The sequence below is a fragment of the Saccopteryx bilineata genome, chromosome 3, assembly GCF_036850765.1.
Source record: "Saccopteryx bilineata isolate mSacBil1 chromosome 3, mSacBil1_pri_phased_curated, whole genome shotgun sequence".
NCBI lineage: Eukaryota > Metazoa > Chordata > Mammalia > Chiroptera > Emballonuridae > Saccopteryx > Saccopteryx bilineata.
The window spans coordinates 268,944,076-268,961,901 of NC_089492.1; positions in this window are offsets into that span (position 1 = coordinate 268,944,076).

Below are 17,826 nucleotides of genomic sequence, written 5' to 3' on the forward strand. Positions count from 1 at the left end.
ACCAAGCTATCCTCAGCACCTGAGGCCAATGCTCGAACAACTGGCTGCAAGAGGGGAAGAAAGAGAGAGAAGGGTGAGAGAAGCAGATAATCACCTTTCATGTGTGCCCTGACTGGGGATCAAACCTGGGGTGACTGCACACCAGGCCAACACTCTGTCCACTGAGCAAACTGGCCAGGGCTCTGCATTTCTGCCATTTGAGCCAGCCCTTATGATATCAGTGCCGATACTGGTTTAAATGGGGCTCATAAATTGTGTGGTATAAAAAGCATTTTATAAAACCCACACTTAGATAAACTTAGGCTTTTGAAGTAAGATTTATTTAGTGTTGAAATAGAAGTTTGCTTGCAAGTTCCCAATGCCTTATTTCTGTCTCCCACACAAAAAAAGTCTAGTCTTGTCTTCATTAAGTCTAATATCAAAACCAAAGTCCAGATGTTCTGTGATCAGGTTCAGCCCATATCAAAGCTCAGTCCAGTTCAGGTGCTACTCAAAGCCTGTATACTTGAGAGATTGTCTGGCTGCCAGCCCACACAGCATAGTTGCTGCTTTGGAGAAGAGCAAGCTTGTTTTCAATCAGGGGAAGTAAAAAGGGCCAGGTCTCTGTTAAGCTTGTGTTTTTATTTTGGGACTGGGAAGAACTAGCTTTCCTTTAAGCCAACCAACTAGTTTCTTTAAAATATTGTGAACTTGCATTGATTCCTTTCACTAACCAATCAATACATTTCTAGGCTAGATTGACAAGCCTCTATGGCTGCCATTCTAGCCTCCACTGTGCATGCCTTAAAGTGGAAACACAGAAACACTGTCACACATCATTGGCAGTGCCTTGGAGAGATTCCTTCCAAACCTGAGTCTGGAGGGCCAGGGCACTGTGGACTCTGAGGGCACAATGGATTCCTAAAATGTGCAGTTGAGCCTATGAACGTTTTTAGCCTTCTGCAAATTAAGCTAAACTAGTTGTTGCAGCTTCTTACTGAAGCAGGCTTTCCAAGTTTTTAATAAAATATAATTCCAATTCCCTTTGCTCTTTTTCCCCATCAATACCTAGCTACCTGCCTACCTTAACACCTATAAAGGAGTTCCTGGAGTCCTGTTTCAACCAATAGGAGTGAGGCTTTCCTCATCGAATTGGAGTTGCACAGCTCTGACCAATCTGAGAGGCTCTCGTTTGACCAATCAGGGACTAGGGGTGGGTACTTCTATCTATATAAGTCAGCTCCCTGGTGACTCTGAAAGCCCACTTTCTTCCAGAGACTGAAGACTGTTGTTTTCCCAGCTGAAGCTGCCTTCTTGGAGCAGAGCACACCAGAGCAGACCAGTGCAGAGTGGAATAAACTGGTGCTCAGTAGGGCAGAGTGTAGCTGCCTAGCTAAAGAGGGGCCTGGCCTTAGGCAGCCTCAAGGCAGCAGCATAGTAGCACTATGAAGCTGTTTCAGTGCAGTCCTATTTTTATAACCATTCTGTATTACCAGTTGAGCTTATTTGCAGTAAATAAAGTTTATGTCTTCACCACACTCCAAACTGGGGATTCCTGTTGAAGTTGAATTGGCACCAAGAACCATGGTTGACAGTAGTTAACCTCTCCCACCGTCATTCCCGTGCAACCACTGGTTTGTTCTATATTCCTATAGTTTTTCTTTTTTCTTTTTTTCTATTCAATGAGAGGAGAGTAAGCAGAGACAGACTCCCGCATGTGCCCCAGCCGGGATCCACCTGGCATGTCCACTAGGGGGCAATGCTCTGCCCATCTGGGGTGTTGCTTCATTGCTCAGCAACCGAGCTCTTCTTAGCACCTGAGGCAGAGGGAACAGCCATCCTCAGTGCCTAGGGATAATTTGCTCCAATAAAGCAATGGCTGCAGGAGATGAAGAGAGAGAAAGAGAGAGAGAAGTGAGAGGGGGAGGGGTGGAGAAGCAGATGGGCACTTCTCCTGTGTTCCTGACTGGGAATTGAACTTGGGACATCCACACGCCAGGCTGACATTCTATCACTGAGCCAACCCACCAGGGCCTAGCTTTGCTTTTTCCATAGTGACATAAATGGAATCCTGAGTATTCCATCTTTTTTTTAAAAAGATTTTATTTGTTGACTTTAGAGAGAAGAGATAGAAAGAGGTGGAGAGGAGTGGTAAGTATCAACTTGTAGTTGCTTCTTGTACGAGCCTTGACTGGGCATGCCTGGGGATTTGAACCCGTGACTTCAGCATTCCAGGTTGACACTCTATCTACTGCATCACCACAAGTCAGGGTGCAGTCTTTTTTTATTGTGATAAAATATATATAACAAGGTTTGTCGTTTTAACCACTAGGTGATAGTCTTCTGAGTCTATTTTTTCTTGCTTAACACATTTGAGATACATCCATGTTGTTGCATATAACACTGGTTCCTTTGGTTTTTTTTTTTTTTTAAAGATATTTATTTATTTTTTATTATTTTTTCATTTTTAGAGAGGAGAGACAGAGAGGGAGAGAAAGGAGAGAGAGACAGAGAAGGGGGGGGAGGAGCTGGAAGCATCAACTCCCATATGTGCCTTGACCAGGCAAGCCCAGGGTTTCGAACTGGCAACCTCAGCATTTCCAGATCGACACTTTATCCACTGCGCCACCACAGGTCAGGCCCTTTGGTTTTTTTTTATAAAGTTTTATTTATTTTTTATTCACTTTTTAGAGAGGAGAGGGAGAGACAGAGAGAGAAGGGGGGAGGAGCTGGAAGCATCAACTCCCATATGTGCCTTGACCAGGCAAGCCCAGGGTTTCGAACCAGTGACCTCAGCATTTCCAGGTCGACGCTTTATCCACTGCGCCACCACAGGTCAGGCCAGTTCCTTTGTTTTTATTGCTGAGAAATATTCCATTGTATGGGTAGATATATCACCCATTTATCTGTTCACAAGTTGAGAAAGATCTGGATTATTTCCAGTTTGGGGTATTTATGAAATAAGCTGCTATAAACATTCACATATGGATTTTTGTGTGATCATATTTTCATTTCTCTTGGGTAAATATTCTGTTTCTCAAAGTAGTTGTAACATTTTGCATTTCCACCAACAATATAAGAGAATGTCAGTGATCTGTGTCCTTGCCAATGCCTGATATTGTAAGGTTTTGTTTTCATTTGTATCCTAATAGGTGTGTGATGGTTTTACTTTATTTTGTAATTTTAATTGGCATTTCTCTAATAACTAGTATTATTGAGCATCTTATCCTGTGTTTATTTGAAATCTATATATCTTCATTTATTTATTTATTTATTTTAGAGAAAGGAAGGGAGAGAGAGCAAGAGAGAGGGAAAAATAGAAACATTGATCTTTTCCTGTATGTGCCCTGACCAGGGATTGAACCCGCAATCTTTGTGTTTCAGGACAATACTGTAACCAACCAAGCTATCTGGCCAGGGCCATATACCTTCTTTGATGAAATTTAAATCTTTGGCTCATTTTTTTAAATTGAGTTGCTTATTTCTAATGAGTTTCAAGATTTTTTAAGAGAAATTTTAGCCCTGCCTCTAGTTGATAGCACCCCCCAGACATACACACACACACACATGTTGACATGTTGTAGGCATTGCCACCTTTTTTTCTTGTGTTTTAAAGCCTGTAAGGGACTATTTTCTTTTCTTTCTTTTACTTATTATTTTTTTGACAGAGAGAGACTAAGAGAAAGGGACAGATAGGGACAGACAGGAAGGAAGAGAGATGAAAAACATTAATTCTTCATTGTAGCCCTGTAGTTGGGGCTCCAGCAGAGCCAGTGACCCCTTGCTCAAGCCAGTAACATTGGGCTCAAGCCAGCGACCATGGGGTCGTGTCTATGACCCCATGCTCAAGCCAGCAACCCATGCCCAAACTGGATGAGCTGACACTCAAGTCAGCTATCTTGGGGTTTGTTTGGTTTTGTTTGTTTTTTTATCTTGGGGTTTTAAACCAGGGTCCTCAGTGTCCCAGGCCAACGCTCTATCCATTATGCTACTGCCTGGTCAGGCCAGAAAGCATACTTTTTAATTAATTGGCTGATTAGGAGTCCTTGCTGAAAGGCTGGTTGATATGATTGTTCAGAGGGTCAAAGGAATTTGCTAACCATTTGTTCCTCTAAATTTTAAAATCTCTGTTCCTAAATCAAACTACACATTTAGACAGTCTGAGTTTATGATTTAGTATTGTTCACTCAGAGTTTATTGATGGTCCATATTAGAAACAGCCCTTGTGAATTCTATAAAACTGCTCATAAAAAACTTGCCCATTGTATTTTTAAATATCCCTTGTAGGAGGAGATGTTTAATAAATTCCTATTCGAGTTTCATTCCAGAAAAACTTCCTTTCTGCTGACCAATGACCATCTTTTCTATTATTATAACATGAGAACTATTACATTTAGTGATCTCTCTGCTTATCATTTTGGCTGCTAGAAAACTCAGAACTATATTTAATATTCAGATATACTAACTACTTTTAGTTTTAATTATCCCTCTGCTCTCCATGGCTTTTAAAAAATAAAGTCAGCTATTTTTAATTTAATTTTTTATTAATTTTAGGGGAAGAGGACGGGAGAGAAACATGATGTGTTGTTTCACTTATTTATGCATCATTGATTGCTTGTATGTGCCCTGATCCGCGATGGAACCTGAAACCTCAGCAGACTTCTATCCACTGAGCAGAGATCTGTTGACCTTGGCACTGGAGGAAGGCCCAAATAACTTTTTATTTATTTTATTTTATTTTTAAGATTTTATTTATTCATTTTTAAAGAGAGAGGAGAGAGGAGGGAGAGGGATGGAGGAGCAAGAAGCATCAGCTCCCATATGTGCCTTGACCAGGCAAGCCCAGGGTTTTGAACTGGCAACCTCAGCATTCCAGGTCTATGCTTTCTTTATCCACTGGGCCATCACAGGTCAGGATGACCCAAATAACGTTTTGGGGTTTTTTTTTTGTATTTTTCTGAAGTTGGAAACGAGGAGGCAGTCAGACAGACTCCCGCATGTGCCCTACCGGGATCCACCCAGCATACCCACCAGGGGGCGATGCTCTGCCCATCTGGGGCATTGCTCTGTTGCAACCAGAGCCATTCTAGCACCTGAGGCAGAGGCCATAGAGCCATCCTCAGCACCTGGGCCAACTTTGCTCCAATAGAGCCTCGGCTGCGGGAGGGGAAAAGAGAGACAGAGAGGAAGGAGAGGGGGAGGGGTGGAGAAGCAGATGGGTGCTTCTCTTGTGTACCCTGGCCAGGAATCGAACCCAGGACTCCTGCACACCAGGCCGACGCTCTACCACTGAGCCAACCAGCCAGGGCCCAAATAATGTTTTAAAAAGACATTTAAGAAGCTATTATTTTAGTCTTGAAAGATTGATGAAAGACATCTTTCTTCTTTTTATTTTTCCATTGATTTGAAAGAGAGAGAGAAGCATCAACTCCTTGTTTTACTTATTTGTTCCATTTAGCTGTGTACTCATTGATTGCCTCTTCTGCATGCCCTGGGGGTTGAATCCATGACTTCTGGGACACTGGGTTGATGCTTTATCCCCTGAGCCACCTAGCCAGGGCTAACATCTTTCTTCTTAATGACTAGTGAGAAGTCATCTTTGCCACTGGTTGGGAATAACAAGTTCAGCAGATCCTTCCAAAGAGACATGTCTAAAATTCATTATCCCCCTTCCTCTTTTTCCTCCGTTCCCTTCCTGAATTATTTGGAAGAAATTCCTTTATTAAGCACCTAAAATGTGCTAAGTATTATTTCTGTCACTTCCATAACATTTCAAAGGACATACAGTATTTAGCAGCCAATTTAACAACATGATTCAGATACAGTATTTCATGGGTTGACAAACTGTTTCTGTAAAGGGCCAAATAGTATTTATGCTTTGCAATACAGTTTTCTTTACAACTATTCAACCCTGCTGTTTTAGCAAAAAGCAGACATAGACAACATATGAATAATACACAGTGTTCCAATAAAACTTAATTTATGGGCACTTAAATTTGAAGTTCATATAATTTTCACATGTTACCAAGTATTATTCCACTTTTGATTTTGTTTAACCATTAAAAAAAAACACCAGCTTTAGTTCATGGACAAAAAGTAGCAGTGAGTCAGGATTTGGGCCTGTCAACTGTAATTTGCCTACCCCTGTGAAACTGATTGAGAACACAGTAAAGAACTGTATTTATAGCATAATTTTCTGTAACTCCAAAAAGGAGATCTACATATAAAGAAAAGGCTGGAAGTAAATCTATAAAATGTAGTTGTATTGTTATGCTGAGATTATGGTCATTGTTATTCCCTTTTCTTTTTTTTTTTTTTTTTTTTTTTAGTTTTTTTTTTTAATTTATTCCTTTTTAGAGAAGGGAGTGAGAGGTAGGGGGAGGAGCAGGAAGCATCAACTCCAATATGTGCCTTGACCAGGCAAGCCCAGGGTTTCGAACCAGTGACCTCAGTGTTCCAGGTCAACGCTTTATCCACTGTGCCACCACAGGTCAGGCTCCCTTTTCTTTTTGGTAGTTTTCAATGTTACTGGTGGTAATATTTTACTTTAATGATGGAAATAAAATTTTTTGAAATGTGATGCTTGACCAGGCGGTGGCGCAGTGGATAAAGCGTTGGACTGGGATGCTGAGGACCCAGGTTCGAGACTCCGAGGTCGCCAGCTTGAGCACGGGCTCATCTGGTTTGAGCAAAGCTCACCAGCTTGGACACAAGGTCGCTGGCTCAAGCAAGGGGTTACTCAGTCTGCTGAAGGCCCCCGGTCAAGGCACATATGAGAAAGCAATCAATGAACAACTAAGGTGTCGCAATGCGCAACAACAAAAAAAACTAGTGGTTGATGCTTCTCATCTCTCCGTTCCTGTCTGTCTGTCCCTGTCTATCCCTCTCTCTGACTCTTTCTCTGTTCTTCCTGACTCTCTCTCTGTCTCTGTAAAAAGAAATGTGGTAGTGCCTGACCAGGCAGTGGTGCAGTGGATAGAGCGTCAGACTGGGATGCAGAAGACCCAGGTTCAAGACCCCGAGGTCTCCAACTTGAGCACAGGCTCATCCGGTTGGAGCAAAAGCTCACTGGCTTGAGCCCAAGGTCGCTGGCTTGAGCAAGGGGTTACTCGGTCTCCTGAAGGCCCGCGGTCAAGGCATATATGAGAAAGCAATCAATGAACAGCTAAGGTGTTGCAACACGCAATGAAAAACTAATGATTGATGCTTCTCATCTCTCCGTTCCTGTCTGTCTGTTCCTGTCTATCCCTCTCCCTCTCTGTCTCTGTAAAACAACAACAACAACAACAAGAAATGTGGTAGTATTCACCTTAACAGCACATAAACCATAAATCACTTAAATCTCAAAGAGGGGAAAAATTAGTATGCCTCCTATGGTATTAGATTGGACCTGGAGTTATCTTTGTATGTCTCTATCTAGATATAAACGGTCACTCTATTTATCTATCTAGCTATTTATCTATGGAAAATGTCCACTGAGAGGGCATGCAAGCAGCAACACTTCAAAGCAATGAGCACACCTACCATTGGATTTTGGTTTCTAAATAACTGCTGTTCACTGAAAAGAACAAAGGTTCCTTGGAGAACTTTCTGATTCCAGGACAGGCACAAGAATCAAGTACAAGATGAGCCTGGAACATCTTGGCAAAAAAGGCAGTGTCCAAGTGATGATAGGGCATGTCAAATAGACACAAAAGCTGGCTTGAATGAGTTTCCACGCGCCAAATTGGGACAATAAATGACAGCAACACATTATAAAGCAATGAATAAAACAGGTAACCATGAGTCCATATGATAAAAAAAAATGAAAATGGGTGATTTATGTGGTTTTAAAGTACCTCCATATGTAATATTTTATAATTGCAAAAGCAAAAGGTGTAACTTTACAGTGGAGAAGCGTGGCAGATAGCATCTTAATCAAGGATCAAAGTGATTATCATCAGCAATGAGACAAACTGGCTGAAATTGCGTGCCGCTTAAAAATGAGGCATGCGGAAGAACACAGCATCACTTCTGTGATAGTAGCGCCTGAAATGCATAACCTTAATCTCGTCAAGATTAGCAACACAAACCCAGTGGAAGATTCTATAAATTAGCTGGCCCGGCTCCCGCCGCCGCATTAGGCGGGCCGCCGGTCGCTCGCTGCGCGTCCCGAGCCGGGCCGACCCGCGACCCTTGGGGAGCAGCGGCGTCCGATGGCTCCAGACACGCCCGGCACCGTCCCCGCTCCGCCTTCCCGCCGCCGCTAAGAGGCTCCGCGTGCCTTCCCGCCGCCACCGCCGCCACCGCCGTGCCGGGAGGCGAGGCGGATACGGCGCTCCGGAGGCGGCGAGGCGGGAACGGGCGGCGACCACGCGGCCATTGTCCGGCAGTCCCTCCCGGGTGCGCAGGACAGCCTGGCCCGCTAGCCGGGCGGGGCGGCGGGCCCAGGCGGGCGCGAGGTCTGGGAACCCATGCGCACCCGCGCGCCCGCCTCTCCCCACGGGCCACCGCCCGGAGGCCGAGTCCTGCGCCGCCTTTGTGACCGTCTCCAGCCCCTCGGAGTCGGCGCGCCGCCTGCTGCAAATGGCGCCTGCCGCTGGCCCGGCCGGGTTGTCTGGGGCCCCGTGCCCCCAGCCGCATCCCGTCACCGCCCGCGCCTTCGCTTTCCCTTTCTCCAGTGAATTCACAAGAAATCCAAGAAACAATACTGGCTGAAAATTTTTCTTTTTAATTGTTAAAAATTTGTGTTAAAATACGTATAACAAAATGTATCCTTTTAAAGGACAATTCAGTGGTATTCAGTACATTCATTGTGTTGTACAACCATCCCCACTATTTAGTTCTGGAACTTGTCCATCACCTGGAAGGGAAAGCTGCACCAATTAAGTCATTTCCTCCACCCCACCCAGCCCCTGGCAACCTCTATTCTGCTTTTGTCTCTAAGGCTTTGTCTATTCTGGATCTTTTATATAAATGGAATTATACAATATGTTGTCCTTTGTGACTACCTTCTCTCACCTAGCATAATGTTTTCAAGTTTCATTACATAGCATGTATCAGAACTTCATTCCTCTTAATAAACCAGTAATACTCCACTGTAGGCATATACCACATTTTGTTTATTCGTCCATCAATTGATGGACATTTGAGTGTTTCCACTTTTTGGCTCTTGTGAATAATACTATTATATGTCTGCCTTGATTTTCTTTCCACTGCGTCACCGCCCAGTCAGAGCCTTGATTTTCTTGATACAGGAGACATGTAAGATGTGGGGAAAACAGCTGTTTTAGTAAGGTGACCAATCGTCCTCCTTTATGGAGGACATTCCTTCTTTTTTAAGTTCCATCCTCCCTTGAAAAGTGTTCTCCTACATTTCCTCCTTTTTGATATTGTTGTAAAGTACCATACCCCAGATGCTGAAAAGTACCGTACCTCACTTCTGCAGGTTTACATAAAGACACCAAGTCCAGATGAGTTTTGAAGGATTTTATTAAAGGAGGAGATTTATTAAATATGCTGGCCACATATGGCTGACACGGGGCATTTGTAGACCCAAACTGTGTGCCCCAAATACATCTCAGGGGCTGGTTATATACCCTTGATCACATACAGGCTGAGGAGAGCATGACATCATGGCATAAGCTTACAACATTTGTTTAGGGGATACACAGAAACATTAAGACTTTCAAGGTAACACAATCAAAGATATTTACAATCTTTCAGGGTTCATCTTCCCTCCTTTGCCTAGAGGTATGTTACTCTCAGGATACTAAGAAGGGGGGAAAGAATTTCAATCCATGTAGGGTGATATGTAAATTCTGTCACCCATTGAAAGAGAAGAAGTTTCTCAGTTAACCTTTATTTTAGTTTTAAAACTAAATGACCCATTGTCCTTGCAAGCCAGAAACTTCTACATTCTTCTCCCTCTCCTACCCAAAGGAAGGACGGGACAGGAAAGCCTGACCTTTCCTCCTAAAATATCAATATTAATTTTATAGTTTTTTGGTACCTTACTACAATATTGGAAGACTAATCTGTAATCCGTATTTGATCGATGCAGAGTCAATCCCTTGAGTGTGGTGTGACGTATTTGTATTTAACATGATGATTTGTCAAGGATCAGTACAGTGCAGCGAGACATGATTATGAGACGCATGCGCTCCGCAAGGGAGACCTTGAGAGAGCACACAATATACCAAGTGCGCAAATGGCTTTGTGTACTTCTTACTGAAACATGACACAGCACATACAACATTGTAGACTCATGATTATTTCTTTCTCAGTGAAAGAAATAGACATGTAAGCACAATTTACGTTTTACTAATTCATTATCTATTTAATAATTTCCAAATATGTATAATTTTATTTACAAGTATTTTCCAAAAATTCGAGTTTTAAAGTGGAAATTAACCTCAAGCCATATCTATTAATAATACATTTTGATTAAATAGTTGCATGAAACAGACTTTTTAAAATTAGAAAATGATAAATATACCCAAATATCACTCCAAATTAGTGGTTTTGTTTGATATTTAGTTTTACTAAATGAGTACTTTTTTCTTACAATTACTATTAAAAAATTAATAGGCATATAAGCATAATTATAATATAAAATATTGCAAATGTTTTTATTATGCATTTATCATATTGTAGTATATTATTGTTGCAATGAGTAAAATATTTCTTTTATTTATGATATTGTTTTCTTCAATTTATTTTTGTCCTCCTTTCCATTGTAAAAAAGTTCATCACCTTATTGTTAGGCTTGCTCGCTGGTTTTCTGAGGCAAGCACTGATGAGTGCATGAGCATGTGGCAGAAAGCCACGTGTGTGTCTCTATAAAAAGCTATAGGTGCTTTCCCTCAGTGGGGATTCTCCCAGATTGCTCTCCGGCCACTGTGAGGTGCAGTTCCCTGATTCTCTCAACTGCCACCGGGAGGGGCGGTATTCCTGATCCCTTGCCCTCCACTGTGAAAAGCGGGTTTCCTTTATTTATTTGCTCATCCTTCTCTGTGAGCCTCCAATAAACGGGTATGACCCGATGCTTTCTAGCTCCATAGTTCCTCTACCTGTCTGAATCAAATGTGAACCTGCCTGGCTGAGGCCTCCGTCATTATATATCTCAATCCCTGACCTCTCCACGGCCCCTTCTCAGGGGATCTGTTCCCCTACTTCCAAATGATATACCCCAACTACCACCCAGACCCCCTGCTGTGTGACCTAAGGTCCATGTGACTCAAGAGATCCAGTTTTTGCCGGGTGAAAACTGAGATGTTTTTCTCAGAGGTTTTTAACCAAAGGACAGGGCACTGGTCATGTGAGGGCTGGGGCAGCCTCTTACAGCTGGTGAATGGACAGAAGCAAGCCAGTCTTCTGGGAGTGGCTAGAGAACTTCACAAAGGCAGAGAGAACAGACAAGGAGCATGGACAAAGACCACAGGAGACCAGGGGCAGTCTCAGTCCTTGCTTTCTAATTTCAAGTGACGTGCTGATTTCTCTTCCAAGGATGGTCCAAAAACCACTCTTTTTGTGTGTGTGTATGTGATAGAGACAGAGAGAGGGACTGATAGGGACAGACAGGCAGTAAGGGAGAGAGATGAGAAGCATCAATTTCTCATTGCAGCTCCTTAGTTGTTCATTGATTGCTTTCTCATATGTGCCCTGACCAGGGGGCTATAGCAGAGTGAGTGACCTCTTGCTCAAGCCAGTGACCCCATGCTCAGGCTGGTGAGCCCACACTCAAGCCGGATGAGCCCACGCTCAAGCTGGCAACCTCGGGGTTTCGAACCTGGGTCCTCTGCATTCGAGTCTGATGCTCTATCCACTGCACCACTGCCTGGTCAGGCTAAAATCACTCATTTCAAAGATTTATTTATTTATTTATTCATTATAGAGAGGGGAGAGAGAGAGAGAGAGAGAGAGAGAGAGAGAGAGAAAAGGGGAGGAGCAGGAAGCATCAACTCCCATATATGTGCCTTGACCAGGCAAGCCCAGGGTTTTGAACCGGCAACCTCAGCGTTTCCAGGTTGACGCTTTATCCACTGCGTCACCACAGGTCAGGCCTAAAATCACTCATTTTAATCTTGAAACAAATCTTTCTAAAACTGCTCTTAAATTTTATTTGCATCAGAATCCCCCTGGGGATGATGCTGATGCTGCTGGTCCTGGGACCCTGCATTGCTGTCTGTTCTTTGAAGCCAAAAGTGCCCTGACCAAGACAGGCTCTTGGCTGCTGAATTCGTAGGTGCCTGAAAAAAAACCTAAAATCCTAGCTGCCTCCAATGTAGTGCTCACTTTTAGAACCCATCCAGCTAGATTTAATCTCCCCTGCCTGTGAGCTCCAGCCGTACTAGGAATACATTGAGGATGTGCAGAGTCAAAGTGCAGGGCAGCCAGTGCTCCTGCCCTCCCACTGGAATTCATGCTTTGACAGGTGTTCAAAGCAATGTTGCCCACTGAGCTCCTAGCATCTCACCAAGATTTTATTTTTAAGTGAGAGGAGAGGTCACAGTGAGACAGACTCTCATGGGCCCTGACTGGGATCCACCTGGCAACCCCCGTCTGGGCTCTCAGGGGCTGATGCTTATCAACCGAGCTATTTTTAGCACCTAAGTCTAATGTGACCAACTGACTAAGCCATCCTTAGTGCCTGCGGCCAACGCTCAAACAAATTGAGCCACTGGCTGTGGGAGTGGAAGGGTGAAGGAAGGGGGAGAGGGAGTAGGAGAAAAACAGAATGTCACTTCTGTTGTGTGCCCTGATAGGAAATTGAACCCAAGACATCCACAAGCTGGACCAACGCTCTATCCACTGAGCAAACTGGCTAGGGCCTCACCAAGATTTTGGGTCATACTCCTTTAATTTCTGCCTGTAGCTCTCACAGGGAAGGTGCAGACACAACTCTTTGGAGCTGAGCCAAGTGACAATCTTTTCTCTTGGTCAGATACATCCAGCAACTTCCTCCTAAAACTTTGGTACAGCCTGGCCTATTATGATGCAGTGGATAGAGCATCTACGCAAAACGTTGAGATTGCTGGTTCAAAACTCCAGACTTGCCTGGTTGGGGCATATATGAAAAGCAGTCAATGAACAAGTAAGGTGAAGTAATTCCGAGTTGATGCTCCTTACTCTCTTCTCTCTCTAAAAAATCAATTTTTAAAAAGTCTTAAAAATTTGGTACATATCAGCTTCACCCCTCCTCTGATCCTCATATATGCTATACATTTTTAAATTTTAGAGATGCTCACAGATTGGTCCATACATCCCAGATTGGTTTAAATCCTAGTGATGCTGCTTGGCCTGTGGTGGCACAGTGGATAGAGCATCTACCTGGAATGCTGAGGTCGCCACTTTGAAACCCTTGTTTTGCCCCGCCAAGGCACATATGACAAGCAACCAACAATGAACAACTAAAGAGAAGCAATTATGAGTTCATACTTCTTGTTTCTCCTCTCCTCTCTATCTCTGTAAAATCAAGAAATAAAATTATTTTAAAAATTAAAGATAAATAAATCCTAGTGATGCTCACCAGAATGGCGCGAACCTAGCCCACCTTCATCCTCCCTACAAGAGGAATAACAGATCTCTTGCCTCACCAACATTCTAGACCAGTGGTCCCCAATCCTCAGGGCTGCGGACTGGTACCAGTCCGTGGGCCATTTGGTCCCGGTCCGCAGAGAAAGAATAAATAACTTACATTATTTCTGTTTTATTTATATTTAAGTCTGAATGTTTTATTTTTAAAAAATGACCAGATTCCCTCTGTTACATCCGTCTAAGACTCACTCTTGACGCTTGTCTCGGTCACGTGATACATTTATCTGTCCCACCCTAAAAGCCAGTCCGTGAAAATACTTTCTGACATTAAACTGGTCCGTGGCCCAAAAAAGGTTGGGGACCACTGTTCTAGTCCACTGGTGGTCAAACTGCAAAGCGCCAGAGTAACTATTTTGAGCTTGCTGATGGAAGGTGTCTGTCCCAGCCACTCACCAAGCAGGCATATACAATATGGAAAGAAACGGGGTGCCTGTGTTCCAATAAAACTTTACTTAAAAAAAAACCCAAAAACAGGCAGCAAGCAGGATTTGGCCCAACCTGTTTTCGATAGTACTTTTTTCTCCCCTCTTACTAAAGGAAGTTATTGAATCTTCGATCAGATGGAAAGTTTATTTAGTGTTTAGTGTTAGCAGTTCTATATTGTTATGGGGAATCTTTAAAAAAATCTATAGGCTCTAAAGGCTTTTCTCAAGAGCTGAAAGTGAGCCTAGCCACTCTTAAATAAATCCAATCTCAACATTTTCCCAAAATATAAAATTATATCAATACATTGCTAAAACTAAGCCAACTTCTTGTCTTCAAAAGATAAATATTTGAAATTGTTGTTTAAGCAGAAAAACTTTCTGAAACAAAAATATGCACGTCTTAAAGATTTGTATTACAAATGGAATACCAAGACAACAGAAATGAGAAATCAGATCTAGATTATACAGATTATATCCACTAATTTATTACTTTATTCTCTTATTTTTAGTTCTTTATATATAAAAGTAAAGATAGCAAAACAACACACAACCTGGACATTGAACCATATAAACAGACTTAGTACATAGTCACTTTAACATAAAGACCGACTCAGTTCTAAAAAGCAGAAAGTTTCACAGTCCTTAAAAAAGGTATCAGTTGCTATTGTTTTGAATGGTCAGGATCACTTCCAATTTCATCTTCTCTTTCTGTGATAGCAGTTTTGACAAGAGGCTTTGTAAGAAGAGCTAACCCGCTTGGAAACTTGGCGGCCAAAGACAAGTCAGTTACTATTTTTCTTCTAAGAATTATTGGAAAGTGTGTGACTAGAGAACTCAGAGTTTAGAGTGGTTGTGTCTTTTCTGCTTTTTGTGTTGTCTGCCATTAGTTTTTGCTTATATTGCATCCCATGAATAATTACCCATTCATCAAGCAGTGGTCAGTGTTCTTTTAGACTCTAAAATGTTCTGGCTTGGGAAACTCTGCCCAGAAACTCTCTCATAGAAGGACAGAATTGGCCCTAACACCACTGAACAGAGAGATGGGAAAAAAGGTTTGATGGAAGCTTCTTTTGTTTGGAGCTCTATTCAATAGCTTGCTTCTTTTCTCCCTGTCACTAATATCTTATTTGTAAAATTCCTCATTAGAAGAGCATGTAAAATAATTGCACTGAGAAAAACAGTTCAATTTAAATTATGAAGGATTATCAACTCATCCAGGTGAGGAACTCAAACTTCAATTTGTTTCACTCATTTTAAAGAAACTGTTTTAATCATTTTGACCTTGGCCATTTTAAAATTTGCAGTTATCTAATTTAGGTCAATTTTAAAATTCTGGAGGGGCCTGACCTGTGGTGGCGCAGTGGATAAAGCGTCGACCTGGAAATGCTGAGGTCGCCGGTTCGAAACCCTGGGTTTGCCTGGTCAAGGCACATATGGGGAGATGATGCTTCCAGCTCCTCCCCCCCTTCTCTCTCTCTGTCTCTGTCTCTCCCTCTCTCTCTCCTCTCTAAAAATGAATAAATAAATAAATAAATAAAAAAATTAAACAAGCCCACGTGTGCTTCCCGAGTAAACAGCATGGGAACACCACAGGCTAAAAAAAAAAAAAAAAATTCTGGAAGGTACAGAAAATAGTTTAATTACATTTGTTCCTGAAGACAAAATAAGTGGTAAAGGAAAAAAAGACTTTTTCTTGAACCTGGCTGAGGCTGCTCCTAGTCTAAATTTGTCACTAGGGTGTCTCAATCTGACTTATATAAACCAAAACAAAAACTTAATTTGAGACTATTTTCTGTCTACCCCCAAGGTTGATTTAACTAAATTAAAGATGATCTGCATTAATTTTAATCCCAAACTTCATAAATATTTCATTAACAAACAGAAACACTGCTTCTAGGTATTTTTAGATCATAAAGTGACTAATCTGTTTTATTAATAACTGTTATATATTATCATAGACCTTTAAATAAAATTATCTTTTGCAGTAGGTTTATCAAAATTTACTGAGTCAAGAAATATTATACCTTGTATGCGGAAATGTATTTTCACTCAATACCATATTATATAAGTTGCTGTCTTTTTTTTCAAATAAGATTGTCCTTGTCAATTTCCCTGAATCATGCCCAATGTATATTTCAAAAAAAATCTGTTAGAGAGGGTGGCAAAAGTAATTTCAAGATGTTGCTGTATATATTTTTTAATTTTGAAAGTTTTTACAAACAAAATGGGTATATTAAAATCAATAAATGATACATATTAAATAAGTGGTCAATAAAGATTTTGATTTGCTGTGTGTGTGCGTGTGTGCTGATGATGGTGGTTTATGTTGTTTCAGATATGTGTGGATGCTATCGGCAAAGAAATTAAATTAACTCCCCTATTCTCAACATGTGATTTCCCCCCTCCCTGTCTAAGCTTAGCAGGAATGAAGACCATGATTCCACAAAGCCACATGAAGCTGAAACAGCATTTTCCTTTTCTGGGTGTAGTCAGAAGAGTACCCCAAGGAAACAAATGCTACTGCAGATGCTCTTTGCCGCCTGCCCAAGCATGTTTGTTATCGGCATTGGCCTGGAAGGACCTGGTGTCTGATCCTAACTAGAGGCGTGGAAACTAGGAACTAGTCATTTCATCTCTCTGTAAAATGGAGTTGGACTAGACTATCCCTAATGACCCTTTTATTTCTCAAATCCTTGATTTAATGGCCCTGTCCCACATCTGTCCTGTTTCTAGGGTATTAACTAGCCTATATGGCCAGCCAAGACCCAATCCAGGTGCAGTGGGGCTCCTCCACATCTGTCACAGTAACAATATCTTTGTTCTATCTTATTACATGGATCTAGATAATGGGAAGTTATTTCTTGTTGTTCATTTGTTTCTTTTTAACAAAAAAGACCATGACATCTGATGCAAATTTTCTAAAGACTGGGATATTCTAAAAAGTTTAGAGTAATTTTACATATCCAAATAAAATAAGTAATCTAAACACTGTTAATGTTCAACACCACCATGTTTGGATAAGGCAGGAAATGCCAACGACTGTTTAAATTGTTTGTAAATTGTATCCCAAAGCTAGGAGTTGATTGGAAAGATGACAATAAGGCTTAGACAAGAGAACCTTCTCTGAGGCTCTAAAACTGGGCTGGGTGATCTACCCAAGCACTCCCAGAGCACCCTGTCCTCGCCCCTCTCGTCACACCCAAAACTGTGTTGCTCGTTAGTCTCCCTGATTACACCCTACAAGTTCCTTGGGGGCAGAGATTTGCTTATTTACTGATGTCCCCATGATGCCTGACACATAATAAGGACTACATAAAAAATTGTTGGAAAACTTGAATGATAACCCACTATCTTCACTTACTGATCTGCCAAGGAGCAAGAGAAGTAGGCAAGAGTAGCACCATATGACATAATAAGAGCCACCATTACCAAAGAGCCTAGTGATTGGTGGTTACGAGGTATTTGGTGGTTTGAGGTCCCCCTCAAAGTGTGACTGATGGCATCCCCAGAAATTTCCATTCAATGTCCCTATAGTATGTCATACTATATTCGCCTACCAGAAGTAGCACCAAAGGATACATGATATTTTGACAGGACCATTTTGACTATATTTATCTCTTACACATATCTCAGCAAAATTTACAAACATTCTATTAATTACAAGTAGCTAAGTACAAAGAATGAACACTCTTCAATAGAGGAAAAGTTAGTTGGTGTTGGTGCTGGCTATATTTTTATAGGAAATCCCCCTGGCTACATTTTATAGGACCTAGGTGGAGTATCTATTATGCAATTGATTAGCATACCGGTTGGTAAGGATTAACAGAACATTTTCCACTTCAGT